The following is a 21,470-nucleotide window of genomic DNA, read 5'->3' as shown; positions in this document are numbered from 1 at the left end:
TCATTCATATCAAAGTTTCATGCCACATTTAAATTTGGGCTCGCAAGGGTCACTTGCCCATTTTGGCCAAATTTTGTCCACCTCTTTGCATCTTGACCGGTTTCTTGGCCATTTGCCCGTCCGAACTCCAAATTGAGCTCTGAAAAATCCTAGGCGTCCGGCTCGGCATCCCGCATTGGCTAGTAACTCTTGTCAACCTGCACAACAGTCTGAAAAATTATGAAAAATCAACAAGTGTCGCTCGGGCGACTTTATAGCACTTTGCCGCTTAAAATCGTCCTAGATCGAGCCGCCACCTTCGACGTTGAATATTTTTCCCTTGATATTCGTAATTTTTAGCTATTTTTAAGCATTTCTTGGTGTCAAAATTCTGCTCTCAGTTTCTCGCAAGTATGTCCTATTGTCCCTACATTCCATGAATGTGGACAGGTCTTTAGGTTATAAGAGTTTCAACTTCACAATAAGTGTGACTAGGTCATGTCCTCAACGTGCTAAACCCTAGTTAGCACTTTGGGATATGTTGCATCAATTTAACCCTTCCTAAGTGATTCCTTTGCGGTTTTAGGTGTTTAGGGTAAACCAATTTACTTGTCTATTCATGAAGATATTGTCTTGATCAAATAGGCGAAAAACTAATTGCATTTCGATACCATTCTCGTAAGCATGCAATTTATTGCCTACGTATGATTAGATTTACAATCCCTAACTTTTTTGGTTAAGATCAAAGCGTATGTTAAGTTATGGCATAATTCCTATTGATCCTTTTATAACATGCAGTCAAGATTCATGCTACTAAGCTTTAGGGTTTTATGTGAACCATGCAACCTTTCTCTAGTCTCATTTCTGAATGAATTATTTGCATGCTGAATTTACACAACCTTTCGTAACTACTTACGTAATTGATTTGAGTTTTTATGCCAACTAACTAAAGTTTAATCTACTTCATGCAGCCCTAGAATCATTTCCATGCCTTGCAAATTCCTACAGTTGTTAGCAATCTTCTTTGATGAATCCTTGCGAAGAAAGAGGTATCTAATAATGCAACATGTGATTTTATCTTTCCATGCATAATCGAAGTGTACATCAATAATTTTGACTTTATAAAGATGATCATTAGTTGATCTAAATTTGTTACTTTGTAATGCATAAAAACCACTTGTTAAGAATACCTAGAGATCTTATGCTCTTTCTTTGTTCATTTCATTGAAAAATACCAATGACCAGATTCTTCAATCATAAGCTAATTCCTTTAAATTAGCCAAAGTATTTTAATCGAAGAAAAATGCATCCTAATTCCATAAATGATCCATGCATAATTGTAATATTACGACGTAAATCAAAATTAGGAAGAAAACCTAGACTTGTGGTGAAATGTCCACATGGATGTTAGGAGATGATCCTCCTGCGGTTGCGCCTTGTGCCTTTTTAGGGGCCATCGCGAATTCGACCTTTTGCGCCATCTTTTGGAATCAGACTTTAGAATACCTTATAGGCTTGTGAAAGTTGCAATGGGAAAGGGTTTAAAACCCGGCTAATATGGCTTTTGAGGATTGTAAGTAAAAGGGGACTTAGAAATTCCGGATATAATAGGCCTTCACGAAAAAGGATACAATGGTTTTAAAAGGCTTGTGTGGGAAGGGTTTTAAAAGGAAACCCAAGGTTAAAACCTTGTGGAAATGCCATGAAAAAAGGCTTAAAACCCGACTAGTATGAGCTTTATGGGGGATGCAAGGGAAAATGTTACTTCCTGAGGATGCAAGGGAAAGGCTATAATTCTGAGGGTGTAAAGACCGCTTTGTAGGGCCAATGAAAAATGGGTTTTAATCTTGGCTATTGCGGATCCACAATAAGGGGGTTATAAAAGAAAAGAACCCGGGTTATGGTGGGCTTAATAGGGGATGCAAGGGGGGGGAAAATGCTTAAAAACCTAGGGGTAAAACTCGCTTAATAAGGCCTATGAAAGCCCAAGGAAGGGAGCTTAAATGGGCTTTGTAGAATGAAAAAGGGGGGAAAGGGGCTTAATTCTTGGGGGGGTTATAAAAAAAACCACAAGGGAAGGCCTTATGAAAGACTTACAGGAAGGGGGCTTAAATGACTTTTAAGAATTTTGTGGGGGGAAAAACCCACGGGAAGGGGGGGCTTGGAAGAGCACTTAGAAGCTTCAAGAAGCTTCTTGAAGCTTCTGTAAACGTGGTGGAAAAACTGGATGAGAGGAGGGCGACTAAATTGGCAGTGGCGATGTCTTCCTTCTGCCGGCGGCTTCACGACCCAATCCCTCGAGCTTAGGCGGTAGCTTGCTCCTTCTCACGACCACCACATGGCAATGATGCTCTCCACTTTCTCTCTCTCAAACATGGCCTACAGTGTTATGGCCTTATTTTTTTCCTCCCCCTTACTCCCCTCCCATAGGGTTTTTATAGGTGAAGGGAGGGGACCTTCCCCCCACACACGGCCTGATTGCATGGTCATTCCCTCCCCTATGCCCTCCAGCAAGAGAGCTTAGTCATAAGCACCTTACTCCCTCTCCTCCAGCACGCCCTTTAGCTGGGGGAAAGAGGGGATAATTTTAAAAAAAATTGCAATTTATTACATTATCCTTTTGACCTCCTCCATGGTCATTCCCTCCCCTATGCCCTCCAGCAAGAGAGCTTAGTCATAAGCACCTTACTCCCTCTCCTCCAGCACGCCCTTTAGCTGGGGGAAAGAGGGGATAATTTTAAAAAAAATTGCAATTTATTACATTATCCTTTTGACCTCCTCCCAAGAGGAGGTTCTTATGAAGAATGCGAGTTTTTATTAAACCTTAGTCCTAAGTCTCGATTGGCCAGTGGAGAGTGTACCATGTAAAGACCGCACCATCTCTGTTACCACAATGCTGGCATTGTCATTTGCTCGGGACTTCACACGGCCTCGTAATATTTTCAGCAGAAATATTACAACCTCCTTCTAAGATGACTGAACTGGAGCATATAGCAAAGTTTAATGGTGAAGGATTTCACACATGGAAGGAGAAAACCATGTACCATCTCATGAGGAAAGACCTTTGGGATCTCTTTGAGGAAGATGATGCAGATGCCAAGAAAGAAGATGCAAAAGAGGAAGATGTTGCAAAAGACCAGCCTAAAATAGAGACATGGAAGAAGATGAGCAACAAAGCTCTAGGTATTATTGCATGGGGTCTATCAAATGATGTATTACACCACATCTCTAGCATCAAGGATGCGAAGAAAGCATGGGAAGAACTTGACAGGATATTTAGTACATAAGCAAAGAACTCAAATGTAAAATTACTTATGCAGTTTTATAATTTGGATGTAAAAGTCAGTTCATCTATGACTGTACACATCAATAAGTTCAAGAGCCTTAAAACTCAACTAGCCACTCTTAGAAATAACATTGATGAGGATGAGGCAATAGTGGTGCTACTTGTTAATCATGAATCATATGAGAACCGTATTTCAACATTAAGTAATGTTTGTAGTCTCTCACTCAAAGACATTGAGCAATCACTACTTGATGGAGAAAGAAAAGTAGAAGTAAGGATTTAAAAGAAACTAGTTGAAGGGATAACTTCTTGTACACCAAGGGTACTTATGCAACAAAATGACATGGCTAAGGATTCACCACTAATAGTAACAAGGACCAAATTATTTGTAATTATTGTGGCAAGACTGGCCATGTAGCTAGTGAATGTTTCCATAAGAAGAGAGCACAATAGGTGCAAGATGATCACCATCAAGGTCAATTTATGAATGAAGGAGAAGAAGAAGAAGATCTTTCTGCCACCGTCAAAAACTTTGATAGATTATTCTAAAGAAATTTTCATTGTATCTTTCCCATAGTGGATGTTTTCTTTCCCTTAGTGGATTTGTATTGGAGAAAAACCTTGCCAAAAAATGTAAAATTTCAAGCTTGACTTGACTAGGCTGCCCATGAGCTAGTCTCCTAGGCCATGTCATCATGTAGGGGGGCAAAGTCCAGCAAGTGTAGGAATTCATCATTTGAGGGGGGGGTGTTGGGAAATAGGTCAAATGATGTATGATGCATGATGAGGAGACTTGTATCCCATAAGCACAATGAGGAGAGTGGAGAAGCTAGAAAGTTATAAAGGCATGTACTTGGTTCACTTTTCAATGCAATGCTATTGTACTTTGTACTTCATTGTGAGTCCCTATCATGTCCTACTTAGGATTGTGTTTATGAGTCTAATCATTCTATCTTGGAACCTCATTCGACTAAGTAACAATTAGTATCATTTGCCTATGTTGTCGTGGTTCTCATTACTACATTCCAACCTCCATAGCTATAGCCATGCTCGAGATCCATGTCCTTCAACAAGAAGAAGTGAAGTAGAAGAGTCCAATTTAGCCACATATCAAAGAATGAGCTTCTCATTAACTTTTGAGTATATAAAAAACCCTTATTCCTTTAGGCACCCGTCCCCTTTTTTACATGACCAGTCATTATGGCAAGGTTCTCTTTTCCCATTCCCTTCTAGTTGCCCTTTCTCTTTACCTAAACCAGTCTACCCTTTACAATTTGCATAGGAGGGAGACTGACACTCTTTTACCAAAGCTTTAGGGGCGCCTTGCATTTAAAAATGTGTTTTTTGCTTTGACTTATCTTTTGAGGCCACCCTTGTGCTTTTGGCCATTTCCCTTCCAGCTTCTTCCTTTGTGCCTACATTTGGAGTTTTCTTGGACTTTACTAGACTTGTTTTTCTCTGTTTTGAATTGGGGTTAATAGAGAGAGAGAAATCAATAGCAAATTCATCCCAACTTTGGACAAACAAGCAAAAGGGATTGACTACTCACCCACAAGGGATGATGGATCGAGAAGTGCAAATCTTGAATGTAGATATTGGTGGTGTTGTTGAAGCTTTGGAGCTCACAATGACCATCTAGACTACAACATAGTGAGTTTCTTGATTTGACTATTCTCTTTTATTACTATTCTATCTTGGTGGAAAGTGGGTAGCAATCTATAGCTAGCAGATTGAGTGAGATTGGATTCTAGGAGGGCTCTTGCTTGAGAGATTGAGTAAACTTGGTTTGAGAGGGCGCATGATCAATACGTGTTTTAGTAGCTCTCTGATTAGACCTTGCTACTACCCACATCTCTGTCCATACTACAATTCAGACAAGCAAATATCTAGTTGAAAAATAGGATTATGAGAAATTAGGATTTACTATAGGATGTTATCATTTTTGTCATGTTAAAGTACTATTATATTCCAATTGAAATTTGGGATTTCAAGGAGTGCATTACCTTATGAGAGCATATGAAAAAATCATATCACTCCTTTAAGGTTAGGATAGGCCTTACATAGGCATCACAAGCACTTTTAAATAGCCAACATTGGGTTCTCAATGTAATCAAACTCAAATGAGCATACTTTTGGCCCATAGGCTTGATTTTCTTGAGCTTGACCCATATACAGTTCAAACATTGTGTCAATCTATCCATCGGTAGAGTGAAAACTCTAGTCAATATTGTTGCTCCTACCTAGCTCTACTTATAAGCGCAAGATTAGATTAAACAAAACCATACCTAAGAAATTTTTAGATATGAACTATTGTGTTAAAATTGACCTAACCATAACTCAAAACATCAACTAAGCCAATATGAATTATATTAATCATAATAATGTTCTATAACACATCTACAACATCAATTATATTGTTAATCGTAATATTGTTATGTAAACATTGAAGTGTAAGGAAATGTAGAGCTTCCTTGATTCCCTACTTTCATAAAAATATACCGAGTAGAAATGTTGAAAGTATGTTCACTTCTTCACTCAAAAGCTATGGCAATAATCCCACTTCTTCACAACAGTCCACACATTTGGATATGATGAGATGTAGTCTCCTCAAGTACAAGCTAAGTCATGAAAAGAACAATGATTATAGTGCACAAATTTTGTTGCTATGGTTTCCATCCAATTCTTGGTATTCACCTAACATTAAAAGGAAATTAAGAATTAAAATAACAAGCATTGATCATGTTCAAAGTATTCACTCTTCCACTCTATCTGATCCTCTTCCACTCTTTCTTATTGTACTACTCTTTGTTAGCTTAATTCTCACATGTACATGTATGTCTATGGTGTTATGAAAACATTAGCCTAAAAGGCCTTTTTGAGTATCAAAAAAATCTAAATCCTAAATAGCTCCAAGATATTTACACTAGATTCCAAGGGAATCCAAGTCCTAAATAATTTCAATAAATGTGAGCCAATATACAAGTAGTCACAGTACTACTAAGAAACTCTTGTCCAAACAATGTGAAAGAAATAGAACTCAAGTTCATGGAGCCACATCAAAAGAGAGAGAGAGAGAGAGAGAGAGAGAGAGAGAGAGAGAGAGAGAGAGAGAGAGAGAGAGAGAGAGAGAGAGAGAGAGAGAGAGAGAGAGAGAGAGAGGTTGGGTGGCTAACTCTAGCCACATGCAACAATCAAGTAGAATATCAAATAACTCTCTATGATTTGTAAGAAAGAAAAGGAAAAGAAGTCAGAGAGCTTGGGCAATGTATTAGTTAGTACCTCAATTTGTTTTGTTGATGACAGATGATTTTTGACACCAATAAGTGCTTAAAAATAGCCAAAAAATCTAAATTTCAGGGGAAAAATAGACTTCATTGAAGGCAGCAGCTGCAATCAGTACGATTATAAGCGGCAAAGCCCCAAAAGTGCTTTAAAGACCCACTGGGTGACGGTTAGAGAATTTTCATAATTTTTCCAACTATCGTATGAGACTTTGGGAGATGCTCAGAAGTGGGGGACTTTGAGATAAATGCCCATGAATTTTTGGAAGTTGATTCGGACACCGGGGACGCGGAAATGGGGGTGCTCGGGAGGCCAAGACCCAAAAAGGCCAAGTGTAAATGAGTGTTAGGGGGGCCCAAAGGGTGTGACCTTTGGGGGCTCCCTTTGGGGGGCTCTAAAAAATCTAATTTCGTGGGAGGGGGCTTTTTTTTTGTGCATGAAAGAAAATGCACGCCATGGCTTCTTCGGCGCGACGATTTGGAGGAGGGGGGCTATGGGAGCTTCAAAGCACCCCCCCCCCCCCCCCCCCGCCAAACAGATTACATACATCATCTTCATCTTCTCTACGCTCTCCATCTCCACCTTCGGCCTCTCAAACAATTGCCTAGATGAGGAGGTGCAAAATCAGTATTTCTCTCTCCTCCCTCTCTCTCCTCTTAAGGGGCAGTTCATGCCCATGAAGAAGAATGAAGATCGGTTGAAGGATGCTTGCCCGAGGATGAACCAGATTGCTCCAAGATCAAGAGGAGGATGAGGGGAGATGTTCAACATTGAATATTTACTACTGATCGGTCCATTGGCAACCCAAAAAAATTAATTACAAAACCCACAACACGCAAATACGCGGTATGCCTCATTTTTACAAGGAAATTTTACTTCTTTTTTATGTTTGATGGTTGAAATGGAATTCATATGGAACAAAAATTTGTTTGGATCTTTTTTTTATTATGATTGAGGGCTGCGCATAAAATAATTGCACACTTGTAATGATAAATAGTCATAATAATTAAACTATGGCCCGAAAAGTACTTTTTAGTGTAAAAATGAAGGTTTTATTGGTTTCGAGTGGGGGAAAGAGATGCGCATGGGATAAAATTCTGAGACAAAACATATTTTAGCTTTCATGATTAATCCATAATCATAAATTAGAAAATAATCTATTTTTATGCACAAATAAATAGAAAAAACAGCTAAAATCCAGGAAAAATAGGATTTTCGCGTTATGAAAATCTAAAAAAGTATGATTCGTGGTTGTGAATGTATAAAAAAGCCGAGGCATATAGTTTGGATTCAATTTATCTTTTTTTATGCATTATAATTCATGTTTTTTCTGTTTTATGAAAAAAATACATGCAAAATAATACCCTACACCTATGCAACGCAGCATAACCTAAACGTTAGAGGGAAAGGGTGAGGTTAAGAGATTAAGAGGGATGAGAGGGTTTTGAATCTTTGAAATATTTGATTGTGCATTGCATTTAGAATTGTGATAATTGAGTCTAAGGGGCTAGTAGCATGAGAAATCGGTGCTAGTCTCCATACATTGAAGCATACGTTTAGTGAAAATCATGAAAGGATTGTTTTGTCCACATCAAAAAATGTTGATTTGATAAATATTGTTTGTGTAATAGGATCATATGCACTATGCATGACGCATGACATGGTATCAGTCTTGGATTGCATAGCAATTGTCTTCCTAAGACATGACTTATACGCTGAGTGGAAAGGAGCCTTTGCTCTAGGTCAATTGTACGCTTTCCTTGGGATTGTTTGGTGAGGATTTATATATTCCTAGATCGTACAAAACAAGAAAAGAGTGGAGTTTGTGTGTTATGTCTTATATGTTTGAGCGTCGCATCTTGGGGCCAACCCTCGAGGTGTGGGAGAGTCGTAGTGGAGCCGTGGCAATCAACCGAGGGATCTCCCTCTAAGGAGAAGGGAAGGTAAATGTTGGACTACATATCAGCTACAAATGCATAATTAAGTCTATCTAGTGTACATCGGTGTATTGCAAACACTCCTGGCCCCCGAAGTCGTATGGTGGGGTGTCTACTGTGTGCATGAGGTCTAGCTAGTGCCATAGCTAGAGCCGGCCCATTTTAGTTCCCATCAGCTGTAGAAGAGAGCTTATCTACAAACAAGGAGGTAATCTATGGTAGAGATGGATGCCAATCCAAAAGAGGGAGCTAATCTACCAAAGTTAAAAGCCTTCTTAAAGTAGAAGAAACATATCCTCAACAATTTGGAGCCACACTTATGAGAGAGGGACCGGAGGGAGGGAGGGAGGTAGGGAGACATGGTGGACAAAATCATACCTCTCACATGAGCCCCCAATACGCCCACTCCCTCCCTCCACTTCTTAACCATCAAATTAAGGGAGCTGCATCAACTATTAGAGAGCAAGGCCAATGACAATGTGAAGAGGATGTGGATGTTGAGTTGGTAGTAATCATTTTGCAATTTGGAGATGATGGAATTGTGTGCAATGGTGATCATGAAGTTGATGATTTTGAGGATAATAATAAGGACAAGGTAAAAAGTGATCATGTGTGTAACTAGCATAGTTATTTATAAATTTTTAAAAGGTTTTGTTTTTATGTACTAACATTAGGATAGTTCTCATTATTATTAACCTTAGGAACATTACAAATATCCAATACATTTGCAACATTGTTTAACGACAACATGGGTAAACCCACTTAGCCTAAAGTTGTGCAAAGCAATGTGAGTCTTACTTAAATTCCTAGGAGGAATTTCTTAATTTCTTTAAGATAGTAGGTATCTCCTTGATACAATTTGAAAAATCCTAATAATAAAGAGCTTAGAACTTTTTTTGCAAAAGCACCATGTTTTTGTCAATTGTTTTTTCTCAAAGATCTCTCTAAAAATTTTGATCATTATTTGGTGACAAGGTCCTTAACTTCAGAGGTACCTTACCACATGTTGCTATATACTTTTATGGTTTTCCCTAGATACCTATATTTTTCCTCTAGAGAGAGAGCCATTTTAGGTTATCAAATCTCAAAATTTATGTCAAAATTCTCAATAGTAGCGATCATTATGATTTGGGCCCGGGGGGTCCACTAGGGTTTACCGTATGGTACCACGTGAGTGTAAGGGAGGGGGTTATTTAAGGAAAGGAATGTACATTTTATAAGGTAAGGTCCCATAAATAGGGGGTAGATAAGGGGTATTTTCATATATTTCTTGCATGCAGGTGACATCTCCTTATTACTATTAGTGAATCCCCCGTGGATTTGGGGGACTAAAAAATGACCCTATTTTTCATCTTATTTGACAATTGACCCATTTTTTATCCCAAAAATAAAAATTCATCTAAAAGAATACCATTCATTTTTATTCTTGAATCAATATAGCATGAGTAATATTCCATATGTTTAATGAGTCTAAATCAATAATTGAGTCATCACCAAAAGAGCCAATGAGACCAATCTCATTGAAATTTTAGGTTTCAGACCAACCTTGAAGAGTCATGCTTTCAAATTTCTTTCAAAATATTGAGGCACTACCACATTGCCAACATATTCATTTTTTAGAGAGCACATGGTAAAAAAAGGAAAATGTTTTGTTAGAATTCAAGATATTGTTGTTAGTTGGAAGCATTAAAAGGGAGAATTTGAAACTTGAGAGAGGGACTACTCGTCCAGACTCTTTTGCATCAATACTTTCATTATCTTACTTTGCTCCATGAATTTTAGATTCGACCATCCACTAACTTACAAGGCAATCCCAAGGATGTAAGCTTTCAATGCTTATGAGGAAATAGTACAACAACCTCCTACATTGAAGTTGAGATATTCTATTGTAGCACCACCGTTGTCATTGGTACTGTGATGATATCCCAAGAAATATCATGCTAAATTTGAGATAGTTCATAGATCCATATCAAACCTCTATATAATTTATCCAATTGCCTTCACCTATTCTTATAAAAAAGGCAAACAATGGAAATAAAAGAAGACTAAGGGACCCAAAATATTGTTAAGAATCTATTGAGTGCTAATAGGAAGAGAGTTGTATTTGGTGTTTTTCTACTAAAGCTTTTGAGGATTAGAAGTAACACTAACTCTTGAAGGAAAACCTTAATATTTGAATAAATGGCTAGCTTTGTTTTATTTAAAACTTCAGCAAAGTGCTTATAGATGTTCAAGAATCCATCTACGTTGGCCTGGTTAGATTCTAGAATATTTAAATAAGCATAAGATAATAATTGAGCATAGAATTAAGGTCTTTTGAGACCTTCTATTTGCAATCTAAGCTCAATCATCCTTAAACTCATTAACAAATAGGGGAGCCACCAATTTGTAAAATTGTTCTTCTTGAATCCTAAAGCCTTTTGGGCTTCAAGGATGAATCTACAAACATATGCTTTGTCACAATCTACTAAGATAAACTAGCATTCATTTCCACAACAATGATATATTCATGGAAAACATAAAATTTAGGATTGCATCATGAATCTATTAGCCTTCAATAAAACCACATTGATAAAAGAATTGAGTATTATAGGAATCAAGAACCTAATACACAATGCAAGATTCTTGGCTATAATCACATAAACCACACTACACATTGTGAGGGGTATCCATTGATATTTTTAAGATCTATTTATACCCTTAAAATGTACTTAATTCATTAGTCAACTTGGGTATTACACTAGAGACATTCTCAGTCTCATTGCCAAAATCACAAATGTCAAGGCCACATACCTCCTAATTAGAATTCAAATAATTCTATAGATGAACCATCTTTACGAGGTGTCTTTTGTTTCTTCAACTTTCTCACAAAAAATCTAAACTCTTCAATTGTAAAGATTTCTTGAGATGAAAAGCTTGTGTATATAAGAACATTAGCATGTGCATTTCCATTATTTCCCAAAAGGCATTGGCTTGTAGGGTTCTTGATATGGGGTTGAGAGTTAGGCTTGGTATCTATGTTTCCACTTTGCATTCTTACATGGCTTCTACTTTAGGTTGCATTCATTTGTTTATCCACTCCTCCCATGCTTCCTAGAGTGTGGGGCTATTTTTTAGTAATGATTGACCAAGTTCCAAAAGATTTGAGCTGAGGTTAGAGTAGCTAATAGGTTCATGTCTATCCTTTCATATTTGTGTACTCTATTTCCTTGCCTCCATTTTGTTAAAATATTGAGAATGCATGCTATAGAGGATCACTGATGAGAAAATAAACAATCATAATGAGGCCGAAGCATTGACAAAGAAGAACAACTAATATTATCCAAGCATAGTGCAAGCACAACTTATTGATAATGACTGATGGAATGAGTGTGGGGATGAGTGCCTTTTATAGGCTTATAGTAGGTGGTATTGGTAGGTGGAGATAGGTGGAAAGTGACCATGGTATTCACCAACTATGGTTTTAATAAACCGTGCATACATGACCTAGTCTAAGGCTTTATTTGCAGTCTATTTCTTTGCCTTGTTTGTTCCCAACAAAGAGGCTTTGGTGGATGTGATTGCACATTTCTCAACACCCCTCCTTAATCACAACCGGAAAAAGACACTGAGTATATAGAGGCTATTGTGAGTAGAACCTTGCTAAGTGTAGACATGGAAGAAACAAAGACAACCATACAAAGTTAGAGGATGTTACAAGGCCTCACTAAGTATGTAGAGGTTGTAGTGTGTAGAGGTTACACGATGAGTATAGGAGCTTATGGTGGGAACATTAGGCAAGTCCACATTTTTAACCTTTTAAAAAAGTCTATGAGAAAATGAGCTACAAAAGAGGGATTGGTGAGTCCTATCCTTTTGTTCTTGGGGTTCTTCTTATCCTTCTTCTTCAATAATGTCTTCATCTTCTTTGACTGTAGCAAGATATGCTCGTTGAGACCTTTTCTTAGCATAGCAAAATTTCTCAATATGCCCAGTTTTCTTACAAAATTCACAGACTACACTCTTCTTCCCTTTCACATAGAGGAGTTGTTGGTCTCCTCTTGGGATGCTTGTTTCTCCCTTGTTCTTGATCTTCTTTTCCTCTCCTAGGAGAGAGGCCTTGATGTCCACAAGTTTCCGCTTTGGCATGTTGATTAATGTGGTAGACACATTATCAAAATTAGGTGGAAGGCTCTCAAGAAGCACTCCAATGCAAATGTCTTCATCCATCTTCAAGTTGATTCCTGCAAGTTGTGTCAACAAGATTTCCAAATAGTTCAAATGAGTTGCAAGTGAGGTATTGCTTTGCATGTCGAGCCTAAAAAATTCAATCAGTAAGCCATATTTGGAGGATTTTGAATGAGCTCCAAAGAGGGTTTCTAATCAATCCCATGTCCTTTAAGAGGTTTCACAGTCATCAACATGATGAATATAGCCGTCATCAAGTTTGAGCTTGATAATAGCTTGAGCCTTATCATTATTTATATCCCGTACAGCTGAAAGTGCAGCTTCCCTTGGTTTATTTTCTTGACCACTTGTGATTGACCACAAGCCTTTCTTCATTGGGATCAATTTGATCCTAGTTTGCCATGTATGGAATCCAACACCATTGAATCGGGATGTCAGTGAGTCCTTGCCCATGTTGATATTGCAAGATCAATAGCAAATCAGCTCCAAAAAATTCAAATTTCAGTTGAGCACAAGTGCCATGAGATAGTAGGTGATTAGTATCAAGAGATACTAGGTGATTTGGTGGCTATGATGCCCTTAAACTTGGAATCTTCAAGATCATGCAAGTTCGAGACTTCCCCTCCTTGATTTGATGCTAGAGTTGCAAAAAAAAAAAACTAAGAGTAGTCTAGCAGAAGTGTTGAATTTGAGTGTGTCAAAGGACACAAGAGGATTAGTGTTAATCAACACTAGTTTAAGAGATACAATGTAGTTGGCACGTGATGTTGAATCTTATTCTTGATGATTCGGAATGGTAATTTAGCTAGGAAATCAATGTTGCAGTAGATCAGAGAGTCAGTGACACTACTAAGCCAAAGGAAGTAGGAAAAATGAAGAAAAAATTGAGCTTTGAGGTTGATGGCTATGGAGTCTGCATTAGGGTTTCTGAGGCAGCCCAGTTTTTCCACTCCTATGAACTGAATACTTGATCATTTTCAAAAATTTATTTATAGAAATGAAGCTTAAGAGATAGGCTATCAAAGCCCTATGATGCTCGTCTCATCATCGCGACATATGCAGGTGGACTAAACCGTACGAACGACAAAGGGCACAAATTGGCGTGCGACTGAGATTCCACGAAATGGTGGATAGTAGAACCACCAACGTCAAGGTTTGATGTGATGGGTAGGAGCGTCTTGAGTGAGGAAGTATTTACGTAGGAGAAACCACAAGCTAAAATAGCCTAGATAGGGAGATTCAAGTCCTCCACTAAAGGTGGGTAGCTATGGAGGTAGGTGAGAGATTCATGGAAAAGTGGAGGGAGCCAAAAATTCAAACTGGAATGACTCAATGAGTGGCCTAATGACTCACTAAATTAAAACCCGCTCTGATAAGATGTTAAAATATTGAGAATTCATGCTATGGAGGATCATTCATGAGCAACTAAACAATCATAATGAGGTAGAAGCATTGAAAAAGAAGAACAACTAATATTATCCAAGCATAATGCAAGTACAACTGATTGATAATGACTGATGGAATGAGTGTGGGGATGAGTGCCTTTTATAGGCTTATGATAGGTGGTATTGGTAGGTGGAGATAGGTGGAAAGTGACCATGGTATTCACCAACTATGGTTTTAATAAACCATGCATACATGACCTAGTCTAAGGCTTTATGTGCAGTCTGCTTCTTTGCATTGTTTGTTCCAAACAAAGAGGCTTTGGTGGATGTGATTGCACATTTCTCAACACATTTTTCATCGTTTTGTTATTGAGGAACTATATTACTTTCTTATTCTTAATTAAGTACATCACTAGCTTGATTTTCTACTCATCTGATGTAAGTGGGAGAGGAAGGTGGCTCATTTTCATCAGTTTGTGCAACTCATTTTCTCTTATTGACTCAACATCTTGGAGATGTGCTTACACTTATCTCCCTCAACTTCAAAATCTTTCAACTATTTCCAATTTTTGCTCCACATTAGGGTACTCTCCAATTTTAGAATTTCCCTATCCCTTTGTTTTTCATGTACATGTTCTTGCTTCTGCATCAATTACTTGACTTCTCATACCTAAGTTTGTAGCATTGCTTTCAACATGAAGCTCACTCAACTCTCTTTTTCTCTTCTTCCAGTTGTTTTTCCCAATCATAAATACATCCAAAGTGCTAGTCCTATGCATTGAGAATCAAGATGCTAGCTTGCTTTGGTTGGGCTATAGTAATTATGCTTAGTAGTATTAAGATTGCTTCATTGCCTAGTATTTGTATGCCAAATAGTCCATGTGGCACTAAAGACACAATTGTTGAACTAGTGGGAGGTTTTTGTCTAGGGCAATTGATGTATAGATATGTGAGGACCCAATTCAAGACATCATAGGTCAACATTACCTTTATTAGATTATTATTTCTTCAAACATCTTGATAAAATGTTGCTAGGTGGCCATGATTCTAGCAAGTGAGAGGTCCATGAGAACTAAATTCCTCCCAAACTCGAACAATCCCTCCTCCTAAGGACATCACCATAATTGGTCTAAAATGCATTAGGACTAGATTCCTTTCTCATCATAAGTGACATAAGGTTAATGTAAGTTTCTTCTTCTAGTGGTTCCTCCACATACTACACGTGCATCACTTGATAGATGGTTGATGACAATAAGTCTAGGTGCTCTAAGCATTCCTATTGGATCTATGTTTTCTCTAGCCACTATTGGTTGTTGCTTGTTAGGTAGTGTCAATGCCAACAAAGTTATTGGTCATTGCTCATTAGGTGGTGACAATGCCAGTGGAGCTCTTGATCCTCCATAATTGAGCTACTTCTTGCATTGGATAGAACTATTGTGAGTAGGGCTAAGGTATGTCAATCTTTTGGGTAATTTTAGCACTAAACAACATCACATCCAAACCTTTTGTAGTTTTTGTTAAGTGCATGGTGGAGGGTTGAGGCATTCCTCCAAAAGGTGATTTCCATTGCAATGAATTTATTCCACAGGTGGACTTGCAAGTCATTTCAAAGCATCTTGAAGCTTTGTGAGAACTAGCTTAAAGCTTATCATTTCATGGAAGAGGCCCACCCCTTTCTCTCCTATACTTTAGAGATTGGTACTATGAATGGTTTGCTAAATAGCCTTATCCTTCCTTCCTTTAGGAGATTATTGACTTGTATATATACAAACACCATGAGTACAACTTTCTATGTCATTGAATTATAGGGCTGCTCTTGTAAAGACTTCATATATGTGTTATATAATCAATCATGAATTTTCTATTTGTCCATTGTACTTGTATTTATGAGTTTCTTTTTGCATATCACTTCCTAAGAATCTCTTAATATAGAGGTTCTTGAGTACATTGAAGTTCTTGCACTTGGCATCATCTAGGCTAGTGAAATAGATTCTACCTTTTTCTCCTAGATATAACCCAAAAGCTTATGCTCATTTATTAATATCCTAGAGTTTATTGGCCTTACAAATTTTTTCAATTTCTCTATAAAGCTTTAGGGGTAATATCTTGCATTGTATTTTTTAATTTACTTTTTGGCTATGAGAGTTTTAATATAGCTTCTAATGTTGGGTGCTATTCCAAGTTTATTTAGGATTGATGCTACTGGTGTAGTAGTGCTCCTTTCATTTGCCAAACTATCCCAAGTGTTTGATCAAAAGCTCAAACAAGGTGAGATATGTTGTGATAGTTCTCTCCCTATTAACATTTTCTCTTGGTCTTGTTCTTCTAACAAGAGGATGTTCTAAACCTGATCTATCTCAGCCTCTCTCCTTTGCCTATCTACTCATTGTACATGTGTGAATATAGCAACTTCCTTTAGTAGATCTATCCCTAGTCTTCTTTCCTCTTCTAAGTATTTTAGTGCCTTCTCTGTTGTTCTTTCCCACGGGGGATTCACTAGCAGTAATAAGGAGACGTCACTTGCGTGCAAGAAATATATGAGAATACCCCTTATTTACCCCCTATTTATGGGACCTTACCTTATAAAATGTATCTTCCTTCCCTTAAATAACCCCCCTCCCTTACACTCACGTGGTACCATACGGTAAACCCTGGTGGACCCCCCGAGTTCTTCCCACGTGCATTCTTCTGGTATGTTGATCATAATGTGTGATCAATTACTAATTTTTTATTAGAAATTCAATTGGCTCAAATTTTAAGTCTTCCATGATTGAGCTTGAGGCAAAAATTGTTCCTCACTCTTCTAGCTTGACTAGGGTTTCAATAAGGTTGATGAGTTCAATTAGGAAAATGGAAGATTCCAAGAGAGACATGTCTTATTATAGTGGCTTAAGTGTTTCTCATGCTAGGTACTTAAGAAGCTTATGGCCTAATTCATCCTAGGCAACTAGAAAGGTGTGTTAACTACTACAATCTCTATTGCTTTGGAAGCTCTAGAGTATTCTTGATTTTTATGAATTCAGCTCTTTGGAGCTTGTTTCATTGGGTAATGGTTTGCTATATTGGGATTGTCAATTTCCTTAATCGATAATATTTGGCTTATATTTTTCAACTCCTTTTGTTTAGATTCTCATATCTTTCTCATTTGTTCATGGTTCACTCGCTTAGTTTGTTTGAGATTTGGTTAAATTGTTAGTTCAATGGATTATTTCTTTATCTCTTTATATGCTATATCTTATTTTAGTTAACCAATCTTCTTACTCACACAATGCTACTTAACTAATTCAAGTCTAATGTGCACAACCTAGCTTTCCATTTTCACAATTAATATATCTCAATGAGATGCAATTTCCCTTGTGCTAGTGGTGCTCAAACATGATGTTTTCTTTCTGAAGAGTTTCTTACATGCCCAATAAAGTTATCGCATTCAACCATAATTCTCACTTTCTCTTATTGATCTTTTTCTTATTCAAGATAATCTAAACACTCTTTCATCATAGTCCAACCGTGTCTTAAGAGTTAACTCTATTAATTGGGTTAAGGTCATAGTCTTCTAGAGTTAGTTGTTGCTTTGATGTGTCTATGTGTGCACCTCCTATAATAGTTATGTGATATGTTTCCTAGATGATCTAGTTGAGAGAATATTTTAAGAATTGATTTTAAAGAGCAAAAGTGGCCCAAGAGGCATAAAATAGGCGTTTTTAGTGCAAAATGAAATAGTTGTGGATCAAGGAGCTGGAGTTTTCCTAGATCCATTTTGACACCCAAAATCCAATGCAAGTGTCCATTTGTCAATCGGAGTCTATTTGTCCCCCCATTTAATGGCTACAAGGTTTGGTATTATGAAGTAGCTACTATATTCTGAAGTCGAAAAGCGTGTGACAGAGGCCAAGTGATAGATTTTGATGCCAAAAAAGTCACTCGTCTAGTTGGATCGCAATTTTGAGATTGGTTTTCCCCTCAACTGAGTCAAAACCACTTCCGATCAAGTGTGAACACCAAGGTTTGAACTAGATAACTGGTAGCCTAGTAGTAATCTTGATTAAAGAAGGCTAAAACTTCAAGAAATGAAACGTCATGGAGGGGAGAGGTGCATTTTTTTGGCGCCTCCTTCATCCTCCAAAAAATAGAAATTTTCAGATTGCAATGATTTTCTTCTCCCTTTTGGGCATTGGATCTACAAATATTTTGCTCTACATCACTCCAATCAGTGTGAGAAATGATGTAGTATTCAACAAGATCAAATTTCATTCTTTCTCTCTCCTCTTTCTCTCTCGCCATAAATGTGGTTCATATGGGTTGAGAGAATGAGGGGGAATGGGTGTTGCTTCATGATGGAATGCAAGGGATAGGTCAAGAAAGTCCCAAGGAAGTATAAATGGCTATAAACAGGCATCAGTGGCTTCCCATTCTCGAAATATGATGGAATGCATATGCAATTTTATGTGTAAGTGGATTTCCTCTTGGTTTTATGATGCATATTTGTTTCCTATGGTTGAAATTGGTTTCTAGGGTTTGAAAGTTCTTCATTCTATCAGAAATATCAATATGAACAACAAATCTTACTCATTTATACACGTTATTCAAAAGACACAAAATTATAGTTTTATGCTAAATCATGAATTTTATGAGGTCCATCATGGCAGATTGCGTTCCCATGGAGGAAAATGGGGATTACTAATGAATCTTAATGTTCTTAAGTATTTCACATAATAAAATTAAAAAAATTCTAGCTACAAAAAATTGTGAAAAATAGAGAAAAATGAGTTTTAATTGAGAAAAATTTAGATATCATGTGTGGAAAATTTTGAAAAATTTAGGGCTATGTTTGTCCAAGTATGATAAAGGTAGGGCATGAGTATTTGCCTCATCTTACCCCCATTTGTATGTTCTAGTGCATATTTATTACTTACATTATGAAGAAACATACATGATAGCACCCCTTAACCTTCCCATTGCAAGCAAAACCCTAAACAATAGGGAGAGAGGGGATTTAATGTACTGAATATGGTTCAAAATCTAAAACTTTTTGTTGTATTTTTAATATAGGTTATAATCTTATTTTAAATATTAAGAGGTACAATGGCACGGAGTAGTCCAGTGTTGCCTTATCATTGTAACAAAGTCGTTAGTAAAAGAAAATCATGGAAATAATTTATGAGCACATTCACAATGTTGATTTTGTTAAAGTGAAATGTACGTCATTCAAAGTCATCTAATTTTTGCATTGCATTGTTTAAGTGGACTATCTCTTGGATGCATAGCACTTGATTTCAAACTATTGACCCACAATGAGTGTGTGGTTGCCTATGCTATAGGTTTAGTATAATCGTTTCTTTGGAAGACTAATTTGGTGAGGAATATACTATCTTTTGTATATGGGGACCATGAATGGGCTTGAAACTAGCTCTGGGGATCTAGCCAAGTCTCCTAAACACACCTAAGTAATGCCATGGCCTCGTAGCTAGGAGCATATTGACACTATGAACTGATTTAATTAAAGAATGCTTTCATAGATACACTTTCTAATTTGTAGTCCAATATGCTTCCCTTCCTGGCTCCAAGCAATCAGAGTACACAAACATAATAGTGTCTAGCACCTCATAGCACAAAGAAAGGGAGCACCTCGCCATCTTATTGTTGTGGCCCCAGTACAGCTCTCCTATACCCTACGGATTAGCCCCAGGATGCATTATCTCAACGTATAATACATACACAACATAATCTTCTCTTTTAATGTTTATTCCAAGAGATCATATCAGCCTTACCACATCAGCCCCAAAGGAAATGATTTAACTAGGTCTACAACTTAGGGAACCTCACACTCAACATGGATCAATTGTTCAAAAATAAGTGCTATGCATCTAGGAGATAATTCTCATGATACCACATATGAAAATGTTGTGCAAAGTGAATGCCATAGAGTACACAAACAAGCAAACTTACAAATCAAATATTGTGGATGCACACAAACAATTCTTTTCATGACTTCATTCTAACATTTGCTAAGGCAACACCAAAATAATTCGTACTACTACCTTTCTTAGACTTAAACAATATGAAATCTATATGATAGAACATGCACAAAATCAGAATTCTAATGATATTCAACTCCCGCAATCAATCCCTTTCTCCCTATCATTTAACATTTTGCATTAGATGGTAGGTATAAAGATTATTATTATTTGGTTTTTCTTATATAAAAATTAATAAATACACACTATGATATAAAGAATGAGGATAAGCTGAGGAGGCTAAACCACATGTCCTAGCCCCATTCTATATTCATGGGCATGTTCATTATGTTTTATCATTATTTCATGTGTAAAATCTAATTTTTCCTATTTTTCTTGATTTTTTATTTGTATTATTATTATTATTATTCTAAATATTAGACATCTATAGCTTGTATGAATCAAGAACTAGCATTATATTCCATATGACCCCATATTAACACTGTAAGAATTATGAAAACTCATAAAACCCTCAATTCTTCTAAATCTTACATTGCACATTTTCTCAATTTTCATTTTAAGCATATGAATAGAAAGAATCAACTAATAATTTTTAATTTTCAAGCAATGAAAACCAAATCCAATCATTTTAAATCATTTGTCATAATATGTAGAAAAGATTTGTCATAAAACGTCAAAATCGAGTACTTACACAATTAGTCTGATACATATCCACATGCATTTCAAAGTCGAGAAGCTATTGACTCTCTTCTATGGTCATTGATGTATCCGAAACCTTAGATCTACTCTCCATATTACTACAACATCAGCACACCTCCAAAATCTTTCATCTCAGTGCACCCCTCTCTCACATAGAATAGCCCATGGGAACAAGGTATAGAGAGGAGAGAGAAATACTAAAATCAAAGAATTTCGTTAATTGCATCATTTTCCGTGTGCATACAGTCAAAATTAAGAGCCTCACATGTAGATCGAAGCCCTACCTTCCTTCCTTGATGAACTTGCTTGAAACATAGCCACAATCATAGAATAGAAGGGATGCAAAAAAAAAGTGCTCCCCCTCCATATTGATTTTCGATTTTTTTTTTTTAAATCTCTAAGGCTTAACCATTAATTATTAAACTATTTGGTTCAATACTTACGTATTCACACTTCTCGTTAAGTGGTTTCAGACTCGTTTTGGCGAGGTAAATAGACTCTGAATTCTAATTCAACTAGATACTTGGCTTCGTGGTATCAAAATCTATCAATTTGGCCTTTATCATGCACTTTTTGGCTCTCAGATCCAATAGTTGCTTCACAACACTGCATCTTGTGACCATTAAATGGGGGTCAAACAACCTTCGATCGACAAACGAAGACTTACATTTGATTCCCAGCATTAAAATGCATATAGGAAACTCTAGCTCGTTGATCAGCTCTCGATTCATTTTCCATGAAATTTTACTTTTTTATGCCT

This window comes from Lygodium microphyllum, chromosome 22, assembly GCF_053477565.2.
Source record: "Lygodium microphyllum isolate KBCC chromosome 22, Lygodium_microphyllum_v1.1.10, whole genome shotgun sequence".
In the NCBI taxonomy this organism is placed as follows: Eukaryota; Viridiplantae; Streptophyta; class Polypodiopsida; order Schizaeales; family Lygodiaceae; genus Lygodium; species Lygodium microphyllum.
This window is presented reverse-complemented; position numbering follows the sequence as displayed.